We start from the raw sequence: 12,929 nt of genomic DNA, 5'->3' as shown, positions 1-12,929 counted from the left end.
ATGGAAGCCAGAGTAGACCACGGCGCAGGCATGTAATGTGTTACATGAGAGAAGCTTCACTAGACAAGTAGAGAGCTGCATTCTGCAGTAGCTGAAGTACTCTGAAATGGCAGCCCCACACATGAGTACTCACACTAATGCACAAGTGCTCACATATGTAAAGCTGCTCACGTGTGTAAGTGTTTGCTGGATCAAGCCCACATTGTGCACCAATCCACTCCTGTGGTGACAATCAGAGAAAAAAGGTTGCTACCTTATCTCCAGTCACAAGTGCGGGGGGGAAAAACCCACTCTGCACTACTCTGTTACCTTAATATCCAGAAGCAGCAGGGCTCTGACTAACACCCCAAAGTGTGAAAGGAAAGAAGATAGGAAGGTGGCCTTAAAGTACATTATCAAATATCAAACTAATTCTGTTTTATTTTTTTGCCAGATTGAAAGTACTGTTATCAATTATGCTAATTAAAAAGACATTCAGAACAAGGCATGACGTGGAAATACAAAGATCCTTTTTACATTCGCTTAGGGGTTTTCTCCTGTGCACATTAATATAAAAACTCTGCTTGCTCAGAAGTTAGAACTCAGTCCACAGCTACTCCTGGAGCAGGAGGTAGAGCCAGATCCGTGACTTCCTTATGAGAAGTGGGTTTGGGGCTTAGTTAAGGAATCAGGACTAGATCCTCAGCTGGTGTAAATCAGGAGCCATGATAACTTGCACCAACTGTGGATTATTATTAACCATTATTTAACACTTACATTCTAGTAGCACTTAGAAACCAACAAGGTCCAGGCCCCATTGTGCGAAGTGCTGTACAAATATAAAAAGCCATAGTCCTTGCCCCAAAGACTGTAAAAGCTAAAAGACATGTGGATAGGACTCATGTATGGAGGGGGGGCTGTAACAGGCTGTATGCAATTCTTAGCCAATTGGTTGTTGTGATTACAAGTGGATCTGGCCCTGAATCTCTGCCACAAGCCTCTTGGCACAGAAATCAGAGGGAATGGTGAATAAGGAATTGGGTTCACTGAGAAACATGGGGAGGGATGTCCCTGGAAGCGTAAGGAGTGTGTGCAATCATATAGGTCACCCAGGCTTAAGGGTGCTTGTTAAACAAGGTCTTCTCAGGTGCCAGTTACTACCAGCATTGTAGCCACATGACGTGAAAGTCCAAATGAGGTTCTCATATTTCTCTTCATTTTCTTCTGAAAGTGAAACACACTCCTCTTGCGCTCTCAGTGCAGTAGCACTTTTCTTATACCCTGCCTCGTCAGCGTGAACTATGATCCTGTTACCTTTGCCTCTCGAGAACTGCACTGACAATTATCAGCACAAGAGGGAAAAGGTTACATAGAACAATTAGGTCAAGTGCTGCAATCCGTTGGTTCTTATTGTGCCTCTTTGTCTTAATAATGCGCTAAAAATAACACACTGATAAAATGGCCCCACAAGTTATATTCAGACTGGGCTAGAGGGTGATACACACTTAAGAGAGAAATGAAAAATTAAAACTCACACTCGACGAAGGCCACTATGGAGAAAGCATGATCCTTTGACGCAAGTATGGGGATTGTGAAATAACTTTGTTTTCTGGTTATTGCTGGATTGTGTCATAATTCATATTACTGTTCTTCGGAATGTTGAAATTATGGAGCCAGAACCTCCGCTGGTGTAAATCAGTTTCGCTCCACTGAGTTCAGCTAGAGGAGCAGCAACCCCTAAACTAGTAATCCAGTAAGGCTGGTAAATGCCACAAGCCCAATAACTTCTATTCAAGGACCCTCTAAGCTGCACTTGCAATTGTAAAAATCAGCACAGAAAAGGCAGATATTATGATCAGCAATTGCCTTCCCTCCTCATCATTTCCTTACGGTGACATAGTATCAAGGAAAAACAAACAGTTGTTTCAAACATGCCCACTTCCAGTTTTGAAAACCTGAGCATGTCCTCTGCCCAAACCACTGGCCCTCAGAAAATGTGCTATGTTAGAGCTGGAGATTTCTTTTCGATTGCCTGGTAACTTCCGGTTCTTCAAAAAAGAACTAGGTAAGTTCATGGAGGATAGGTCCACCAACGGCTATTAGCCAGGATGGGCAGGGATGGTGTCCCTAGCCTCTGTTTGCCAGAAGCTGGGAATGGGCAACTTGATGATTGCCTCTTCTGTTCATTCCTTCTGGGGCACCTGGCATTGGCCACTGTTGGAAGACACGATACTGGTCTAGATGGACCTAGGGTGACCAAATGTCCCGAGTTTATAGGGACAGTCCCGATATTTGGGGCTTTTTCTTATATAGGCACCTATTACCCCCCACCCCCTGTCCCGATTTTTCACATCTGCTATCTGGTCACTCTAGATGGACCTTTGGTCTGCCCCAGTATGGCCATTCTTATGTAACTTCTGAATCTCTGCCCTGTAAGTTCACCCTCTTCTTGGAACCTTTCCCATCATGGTAGCTCCATTTAGCTCCTTTAAATTTTGGAGACAAGCAGCTGTAGCTATTCTGCATCTGGCTACCCTTTCCTAGTTCAAAGGGAAGGAGAATAACATTAGTCACTAGAATCCCAAGCAGCACTAAGGGTTGGACAGAGCTGATTGGAAAACTGATATGGGCACTGCAGTTTCAGTGCTTCATGTTCCCCTTCTCCTGTATGAGCTAGGCTCCCCAGTTGGACTACGTCTTCCATGATGCACCATGGTCTGCCTTCCTGGTGAGGAGAGGTGGTTGCATCATTTCAGCCCCTGGCCATGTTCATGGGTGATGTAGTCCAGCTAAGGCAGTGGTTCTCAAACTTTTGTACTGAGTTTGCACACATAGCAAGTCTCTGTGTGCGACCCCTCCTTACAAATTAAAAATACATGTTTATATATTTAACACCATTATAAATGCTGGAGGCAAAGCGGGGTTTGGAGTGGAGGCTGACAGCTTGCGACCCCCATGTAATAACCTTGCAACCCCCTGAGGGGTCCCAACCCCCAGTTTGAGAACCCCTGAGCTAGGGATTACCTTCCCATAGAGGAGAATGGTTATATGAGGATGTGGAACTACAATTCCTGTGAGGCACCATGGTAGACTATTCAAATAAAAAAAATTCAGTTCTCAGGCATTTGGGTTTTGGATTGAAAAATCAAAAATTTTGTCTATAAGTTGATCCTTTTTGAGAAATTTGTTTAGCTGAAAACCCAGTTCTCCAGGATCGTGTATAAAATGTGATCCATTTTACAAAGCATCTACCAAGTGTGAATATTTGAAACAGTTTTCTTTCTAAAGTGTTTATTCTCTTTGTAGAATTAAACTATTCCTGGTTGTCATACTCTCTGTTTTCCACCAGAGCATTAAATAGGTGGCTAGCACAGTTCAGGCTGGTTCTCTCTGAAATAAAACCTGATTGGAGTTTGCTTGGAGTGATTACTGATTACTCAGACTCTTGACTAATATTCTGAGGTCAATGTTTAATAATACTCAGCTCTATTTGAGGAGATCTTTATTAGGTTAGCTAATACTTCAAATGCTGCCCCTGATTGTACCTTTGTTGAGTGTAGAAGAGTACTTCCTGTTAGTAAGCATAATTATACATTGCAAAAAGTGGGACAGCCAGCTGCTGGGAAAACTCATAGCCACTGAAAGCCGCTCTGAGCTGGATTTATTTTCTCCAGCTGTAAAATATTACTTCTGTTCTTTCTGCTTTAAATGACTGGAGGTTTAAGCTTGGCGGGTATTTTCATATGAAAGTGTCTTTTTTCATTTGAACAAACCAAAACATTATTTAATTTCCATTGGGTCTTTTGGTGATGCCAGTTTATTAACGGCTGGATTTTATTTCTGCAGTATCAGGTGTCACAGAGCCATCAGGGAAGGCAGTAGCAGGAATGGAGGGAGAACCAATGTGTTTATATTACCGTAGTGGCTAGAGGCCCTCGCTGAGATCAGGATCCCCTTGTATGAGGTGCTGTCTGTCAGGGCTGCCCAGAGGATTCAGGGGGCCTGGGGCAAAGCAATTTTGGGGGCCCCTTCTATAAAAAAAGTTGCAATACTATAGAATACTATATTCTCAGGGGGGCCCTGCGGGGCCCGGGGCCTGAGGCAAATTGCCCCACCTGCCCCCCCCCCCCCCCCCCGGGTGGCCCTGCTGTCTGTACACATAGTGTGAGACAGTGTTGCCAGGTCTCATGATTTTATCGCAAGGCTTTTCATATCTGGTGTGTTTTCTCCGTGCCCCCCGGTTCTGGAATCGTGTTTCAAGTCCTCATGGTTGTGAGGAAAAGCTTGAAAATGTGAGCACTAAAGGTTTTGGCACCAGAAGGCAAATAAAAATAACCCCGCACTTGTTTTTGAAATCTCATGATTTTGAGGGGCCTGACTTATGTTTTTTGAACACTAGGGAGCAATATTAGAGAGTCCCTGCCCTGGAGAGCTCATTATCTACATAGAAAAGACAGACAACTCTGCTTCTCCCACTTAACTGAATTCCATGTCCTCAATCCCAGCCACCTTTTTTCCACCTTTGATTCACTCCTCCAGCTACTGCCCCATCTCCCTTTTGTGGGACATGCTATTTACAATCACTGGAGTTCCTCTCCTCCAATTCCATCCTAGAGCCTCTCCAGTCTGGCTTGCACTTCATTGAAACAGCTCTCAACAAAGTCTCTAATGATTTCTTCCTAACCAAAGCTCAGATGCAGTACTCCACCCTCCTCCTCCTTGACCTGTCAGCAGCTTTGACACAGTCAGCTACGTTCTTCTTGTCCTCCCTTGGATTCCATGACTCTGTCCTCTCCTAGTTCTCCCCCTAACTCTCTCATTGCTCCTTCAGCTTGCTCTTCAGAGGATCCTCCTCATCCCCCTCCCCTACAGCTTTCTGTCGGGGTTCCACCAGGCTCTGTCCTTGGGCCCCTTCTCTTCTCCCTCTACACCTTATCTCTGGGTAACCTCATCTGCAAACACAAATTCAACTACCATCTCTATGCTGACCTCATGACTACAGACCTGCCTCCTTCTGTCCATACTAAAATCTCTGCCTGTCTCTGACATCTCCTTGTCTATGTCTAGCCATCCTATCAAGCTCAACATGACTAAAACAGAGTTCTTAATCTTCCTCCCCCCACAACCCAACCCAAGCCTTCCCCCTACCTCCTTTCTCCATCACTGGAGACAACACCGCCATCTCGCCTGTCATCTGTGCCCAGGTTACAGGCCTCAACTTTGACTCAGACCTCAGCCTGGATGTGAGGACCTAGCCAATGTCTAAGCCTTGAGGATTCTTTCTGAATAACATCTGTAAGATACTGCCTTTCCCATCCATCCACTCAGCTAAATCTCTCGTCCAGACTCTAATTATTTTGCATCTCAGTTACCACAACATCCTTTTCTCTGGCCTTGACAAATGCACTCTTGCCCTGCTCCCATCCATTGATCGTTTTCCTAGCCTGTTGCTTTGACCATGTCACCCCTCCTCTATCATATCAACCATAAGCTGCTTGTCTTCACTTTCAAGGCCCTTCATCGCCCATCCCCACCCAACCTTTCATCTCTCCTTTGCTAGTGATGTCGACTCCTGCCTCCAATAGGCCCACAGTGCCAACCCTCATTGCCACTCTTTAACATTTCAAAAAAGCAATTTTTGTGCTTTACCCCGACTGCCCTTCCTGCTTGGCAGGTGCTCTCCATAAACATCTACAGAAGTTACCTCCATCATCCTCAAAATTCTCCTTTGATGTGTTGCCTATAAAATTTGACAATGAATTAGGCCACTGGTGTGCTGAAGCCACTGCCTGTCATACAGACTGGTGTTGTTTCCTTGTACTCCACATTTGCTCAGTCTGTATCCATCTGTCTCTTGTCTTTGGATCAGAGACTGTCTTTGTTCTGTGTTTGTACAGCACCTAGCAAAATGGGGTCCAGGTCCATGACTGGGGCCCCTGGGCCAGGAAGTCAGTGGCAGGGTTAGGAGTTCAGTACCTCATCTTTTTTAAGTATCCAGGATATTTTCGTCTGATGGCTCAAAAGCTCTTTGCTTAGCTTTGAGAAACATCTGTTCAGTAGACCTGCTGCTTATCTCATTTGGTATTTCTAATTATCTTATCTCAGCAAATAATAAAAGGCAAGGTTCACGAGTGGTCACATCCTCACCCTGTGAGGACAAACAGAAGATTGCCCTTAGAGGTTCAGCTGACATCGTCATCAGGCTGAGATATGAGCCTTGATAAGACGCAGTCCTGTTGCTATGTGTGGGTGTGAAGGAGGAAGCAGATGGGAAAAGAGCAGTGGCATTTGAAAGGTGGCATTGCTGCCAGATATTGGCTGTGTCAAGAACACCCAAAGACCAATTAGCAGGGACAAAATCATCAGGCTGGTGGGAGTGTGGGGGAGAAGGGTTGGTGCTGAAATAAAAAAAATAAGTTCTGCCACTAGATATACACAACAATAATTAAAGCAGAGGGAAGCCATGTGTGTAGCAGATGGCAGGATTCATCCCAGAATACATGGACCATACTGTATCAACAAATCCAGCCTGTCTGCATGCTGGCTTGTGTAAGTGTCCACTTCTGAGCCCCATCCGAGAACCTTTGTTTCCCAGCCCCGTATACTTCACACTTCCATTCTTCTGAGTCAGAGGTCAGGCTGCCTATTCTTCTCTTTGGCCATTGTCATTCTGTCAACCAGTTGGCAGGGGATGCTGTCGTAGCTTATTCTTATTTTCCCTTTGGGGGAGTGATGTGCGCGCCACAACTTGCAAGTTCTGCACCTCTCTGGGAGTTAGACAGACCACTCTGGACGTGGATATCTTCTGATGTCTTCCCCCAGCCTCTTTAGGGAATTTTTCATGGATACTTCTGGTCTCTACTTCAACACAAGCTGTTAGTGACCTTAGCCTTGCCTTTCATTGTAAAGTCTGATCTGCAATCTGTGGCGTTAAGCTGAAAACCATAGAGGTCTTGGTCCTCCAGCTCCTAGAGAGGAAGAGATGTACGTGAGGCTTAATAAAATGAGGAACTTCTGGATAGTAGGTCATTCCCTCTCTGCTCCTACAATGTGATGTCTGTGCCTCATTTTCCTCTGCTCCCACGACTAGTCTCTGCAATTGCCAGTCTTGATGTCCTGGCATATTTCTCTGAATGAAACAAATAGTGTTTTTTTTTTTAAATTCCAACATCTGAGGCCTTGAAGGTCACTTGCCCAGGTAACAGTGCAGTGGTCCCTGCAGGGACCTTTCTTTGTACTCTGGGATATAGATTATGATCAGAACATTGTTCAGTGCTCTCTGTCGTGAGCAGAAAGGGCTCCTAGCTGCCAGGCTTCCAAGCTGTAGCACACCTGGCCGAATCCTGGTCCCTCTATTCTGGCTGTCTTACAGCTCCAGAGCTAAACCTCCTCAAACCTTTCTGTTAGGGGAATCCCTGGATACCATACACTGGCATAGTGGTTTTGATCCAGTCTCCCTATCCCCAGCACAGGAGGTCTTGCCAGTGGAGAGGCAGTATGACCAGAGTGCCTTTCCACTCGGGCTCTTCCCAGCTGCCTCTGGGCTGTTCTAATTTGCCAGGGAGGAGACCAGTTCCCAGCCAGTCCCAGCATCTGGTGTTGCAAAGATGACATGAAGTCTCTCTTGTCTCCCCACTTGCCAGAGCCGTGCCAAGCACAGCTCAGACTGGGGCCAGAGTCTCACTTACCTACTCAAGACACAGTACAGCTTGATTAAAAGGATGTGCAACAGATCTGCTTCACTCTAGTCTTCTACTCAATAAAATCTCGTCCCTTTCCCTCTTTGATTGTAACGTGGTTCTCTTACTCAGGCCAGTGGCAGCTACACAACAGACAGGCATCCTTCACCCTGGAGCCACAAGGAGAAGTGAAACTGAATGTGCCGACATTGAGATACAAATGACCATCCTCTCAGGGCTTGTCTACGCTTACACGTATGCTTACTGGTGAAGCTGCGCCGCTGTAGCATCTAGTGGATTTTTCACACCCCTGAGCGGCGTAGTTGTACCAATATAGGTCTGTAGTGTAGACCAGCCCCAAGAGGAAGCAGAGAGACAAATCTTTTTGGGCACAGAGCTTGTTGGAGCAGCAGATTTGGGGATTTGTGAGCAAGGAAACTGCCTTCTGTTTCTTCTCTGTTCAGGGAAGCAGGACTTGGTGTCCATATTTTTGTAAGATCACCCCAAGAATATCATTGACTCATATCATTGTTTTCTGCTCCTAAGGGAAACACGCCTGCAAGACCCCAATTATTGGCTAACAGTTCAGGCCAAAGGGATGGCACTGTACATTACTGACTACCTTACAGCTCATTTCTTCACTCCTTTCTTTGCTGCTTTCAACACAGAAACTTGGAAAGTTCTTGCTGTTGTTTTTTTTATATATATACCAATTTAGAGTGTAGTTGGAATTAAAACAAAACATGAAATTTCAATTAAAATTGTAGTGAAAAATTCACTATTCCTTTCCAACCAGCTCTAAAAGAATTACTTGAGTGTTGTGTTGGCAAAATTACTTTTGAAACATCCCCTAAGCATCAGAAATTACAAGATACAAAGCAGCTTCTGAAACATGACCTTTGCCACTGAAATTACAGGATTACCCAACTGAAACAGACTACAATAGTGAGAAAGAGAAAAAGGCTGTTTATAACCCAAGTAAATAATGTTCCTTAGAATTAGGGTAAGCAATGCATGCTGTCACAGGACAGTAACTGACCACAATTGATCATCCCAGTGTTACATCATTTCTGGAAAAATTCCAAACCAAAGTTTGTCTTCCACTGTAGCTAACCTCATCGTTGGGAATCGGAATTTCTCTGATGCTGAGGCACTTTCCAAATGCTCTAAAGATGAAAGGCCAAAGCAAAGGACCAACCAGTATTCTACGCATTCAAATACATGCATTTCAGACGGCTACTAAGATTGAAGCTCATTCATTCATGCTTTAGTCCTCATACTTCTAGGGGAAAGGGCTGGCGAGGATTTCCAACTGAGTGTGTCTTGGTTCATACTTTCAATGTCTTTTTGTTCTGTGTTTGTACTGCACGTGGCACAATGGAATCCTGGTCCACCACAAGAGCTCCTAGGCTTAATGGTAAATAAGTGCGGTTTCTTTTTACATTGGCTGGTTCAGTCTCCTTTCTCTGATTGTCTTGCAGTCTAGACACTTTCTTCAGATAAACTACTTGTGTCGCTACAAAGCAGATCCTCAACTGGTGTAAATCAGCATAGCTCAGCTGAGGTTCATGGAGATGTGCCAGTTTGCACCAATTGACGATCTGGCCTTTGTTCCTAACCTGAGTGTGCCACAGACTAAATTATAGTCTCTTTCAGTCCCACAGGTTGTGCCCCATACAATGTAAGCCGGCATGTTGGCATCCTAGTTTAACATGCTTCCAATGACCGTCTGTGCTAGTTATGATATGAGTGTCGTGTCCTAAGCCTCGTATTTGTCTGTAGCTCCAGCCTGGTCTACACCTAAAACTTTGTCAACCTAGCTGCATCGCTCAGAACTGTGAAAAATTGTGCACCTGTGCAACGTAGTTAGGTCAACCTAACTCCCACTGTAGATTGACGGAAGAATTTTTCTGTCAACCTAGCTATCACCTCTTAGAGAGGTAGATTAACTACATGATGGGGGGAAAAAAACCTTCTGTCAATGTAGGAAGTGTCTACGCTACAGTGGCACTGCTATGATGCTGCTGCTGTAGCCACAGAAACTACAGCAGATGTTTCCTCATTTATCTCTCACATAAGAAAGGAGAATATAGTGATACAATTAACATTTTGGCAGAATCTGTCATTGGATCTAGAAGATGTATAAAACAGTTGTGCCCATGGCCACATTCTACCGCCCCTTCGCACACTAGTAGAACCTTATTATTGAAGTAACCCCATTGTAATTAATGGGACTACTCCAGGAGTAAAGTGTGACTAAATTGGTTTTTGGGTAGTGTAATCTGACCTTTACTGAGCTAGATTCTGCATGACTCTTGTAGTTTACTAAGACCTGACCAAGAGTTAACTGAGCAGCAGCAAGAACTTTCCCTACGAAAACTCTAGAATTTTAAGGGCACTGAAAATAAAACCTAGGATGCATTGTACAGTGATGTTTTACAGTAGATTAAATCTGTTATAGAGTTCTTTCAAAGCAGACGTATAAGAGTAATGCTTCCACCCCCACCCCACCCCCCACCACCCCAACAAATTCTTAAAGTAACAGGACAGAGTTTGCAAAACACGTTTTGATTCCTTTACCAGATATTCATTATTACTTTAGAAAGTTGCCTTGGTTCTTATGCATGTTGCCCACTGTGGCACATGATAGCAAATGTCATTCAACTATGTGGGGAAGTAAAAATGCAAAATGAGTGGAAATACAAATAAAATGTATTTGAAGAATATTTGTGACCATGAAAATACTGTATGTTCAGTTTCAAAACTGGTTTACTATAATTTACTTGTAAAGAAATTCAGTCTTTTTGTTTATAAATAGGAAGCCTTGTGTTCCTATTGCGCCAGTACAAGGTTTCCATAGCAAAAGAGTGTCAAATGAGACCCAGACACTAAATTGGGTAACTGCTAAGCACTGAAATACCAGCGAAATTGACATGAAACTTTAAAAAACGAGTAGTTCTATAAGTAACATCTTTGACCTATCTGTTTAATATTCGGGCTTGTCTACACAGAGACTTAGGGTATGTCTACGCTGCAATAAACGACCTTTGGCTGGCCCAGGTCAGCTGATTGAGGCTCTTGGGCCTCATGCTGTAGAGCGATAACACTGTATATTAGACTTTGGGTTCAGGCTGGAGTCTGGGCTCTGAGCCCCTGTGAGGTGGGAGGGTCTCAGAGCCCAGGCTCTAGCCCAAATGTCTCCACTGAGTCAGTTGACCCAGGCTCAGAGACTCAGTGCCGTGGGGTTTTGTACAGCCATCTAGATGTACCCTTGGCCTTAGTGGCCTTCAATCTACAGCACCTGCGCCTGCCAAACACTAACTGTCCAACAGCCGTGTGTCAAAGCACGCTACAGAACTTTTAGTGCAGAGCAAGTTAGTACACTGTAGACTTTCCCCCGGCTCACCATGCATTAAGTCTCCATGGGGACCCTTGCACTCTTTTGGGACCTATACGTACAATAAGATTGTACGGTAGTAATGGGGAACAGTGGGAGAATAGATCCTTAAATTTTTAGTGATTATTTTTTAAATAAAAGGCATCCAGAAAATCTGTGGGCCAGAACCTCAGCTAGGAACATAAGAATTGCCAAAGTAGATCATACCCAAGGTTCATCTAGCCCAGTGCCAGGTCTCTGACAGTGGCCAGCACCAGATGCCTCAGAGCAGTGTAAGAACCCTGCTGTACCAGATGTGTAATAGTCTGTCCCTAACATTAGGTTTCATCCTGATTTCTAATAGAGATTAGTGTAAACTCTGAAGCATAACATTTGTGTTGTCATCAAGCATATCCAGAGTTATAATTAATCTATATATAGATCAAATTCCTGTTTGACTCTTATGAAAGCCATAGCTGCTGTGAGCAGGATTTACAGCTGCCTGGGGAAACCCCATTGGATTTCAAGTCCAGTGCCTTAATCACTTAGCATCAGAGGCCCTGACAAGCTATGTATTGTACACACACACGTAATAAGAGACAGACCATGCCCCCCAAAATTAGGTTCAGTAGACTAGCGTTGTATTATCCCCGTTTTATGGATGGGGAGTTGAGACACAGATAGATTAAGTAACTTGCCCATGGTCACACTTGAAGTCTGTTGCAAGGGTGGAAATTGAAACCTGGTCTCCTAAGTCTTAGTGCAGTGCTGTAACCACAAGACCATCCTTCTTCTACAAGGCTGTGCTCCAAGACCCACTCCCATCAATAAGTCTTCCCATTAAGTTCAATGGGCCTTAGCTCAGATCTTGAATGAATTCAGATGAATGCCTAATTCCCCCCCCCCAAATTAAATTCTCTGTAATAAGAACTTTCTCAGATCAATCAGCTAAGCAAAGACTGCTCCCTGTCCCTGCATTCGAATAGTTCTTCCTGCAAAAAGATACATTACCTCGTTCAGGACAACCATGAATACTAATCGCTAGCATTCACGATTTTTTTTAATGCTAACTGTATTAAATGAAGTGCAGTGGATTTCTACATCAGTGCTACGAGCAGCTATCTATACCAATCCCTTGTGTGGCTATATGATTCTAGAACGATTTGATTTTTTTTTCTTGAAAATAATTTTTTGTGCTGTAGCATCTTTTAAAATCACTAATGTGCGTCATCTTCATAGAATCAAGGGCTAGCAACCAATTACCTCCCCATAACGCATGCCTATTTTATAAAGATCTCCAGTTCCTTAATCAGATAGTTTCTAATGCCTAACACACTTCTAAGCAAACGGGCTAAAACAAGCTAATATAATAAATTGCTTACATGAACTCCGGTGTCTGAGTTGAATTAAAGCCTTTTAAGTTGAAGATGCTCTCCCTCACTTCACAGAAGTTTCCTGCTGACCCATTGTATAACACTTTACATTAAGTGATTATTCACTGGTGCTGGCATTCAGTATAAGGGGAACATCCGTGTTTGATGTACTTTATTGTGCTGTGGCTAACATTTTCAAAAATATTTAATTACATGTTTAGTAAAAAATAAATACAGGATAACAGGCCAGAGTACGTAGCAGATAATGCAACCTGTCTATGCCCAAATTTAGTATCATTCCCAATATTGTTGCACCTTCTTCCAGCTATTCCAGGCATCACAGAAGAAATGAAGACATTAACAGTCAGCCATAATTTGGCTTAACCAGACCCAAATGCACAGATTCAAGACACCATACAAGACAGTGGGACAAACACAGGGGGCATATTTATATAAGATGCAGACAGGAGTACGCAATAAAGAGAGTCTAATTTCTTTTAATAGGCAATCAGACTTCAGGCT

This window comes from Terrapene carolina, unplaced genomic scaffold (genome assembly GCF_002925995.2).
Source record: "Terrapene carolina triunguis isolate 2854851 unplaced genomic scaffold, T_m_triunguis-2.0 Scaffold132, whole genome shotgun sequence".
Taxonomy (NCBI): domain Eukaryota; kingdom Metazoa; phylum Chordata; order Testudines; family Emydidae; genus Terrapene; species Terrapene triunguis.
This window is presented reverse-complemented; position numbering follows the sequence as displayed.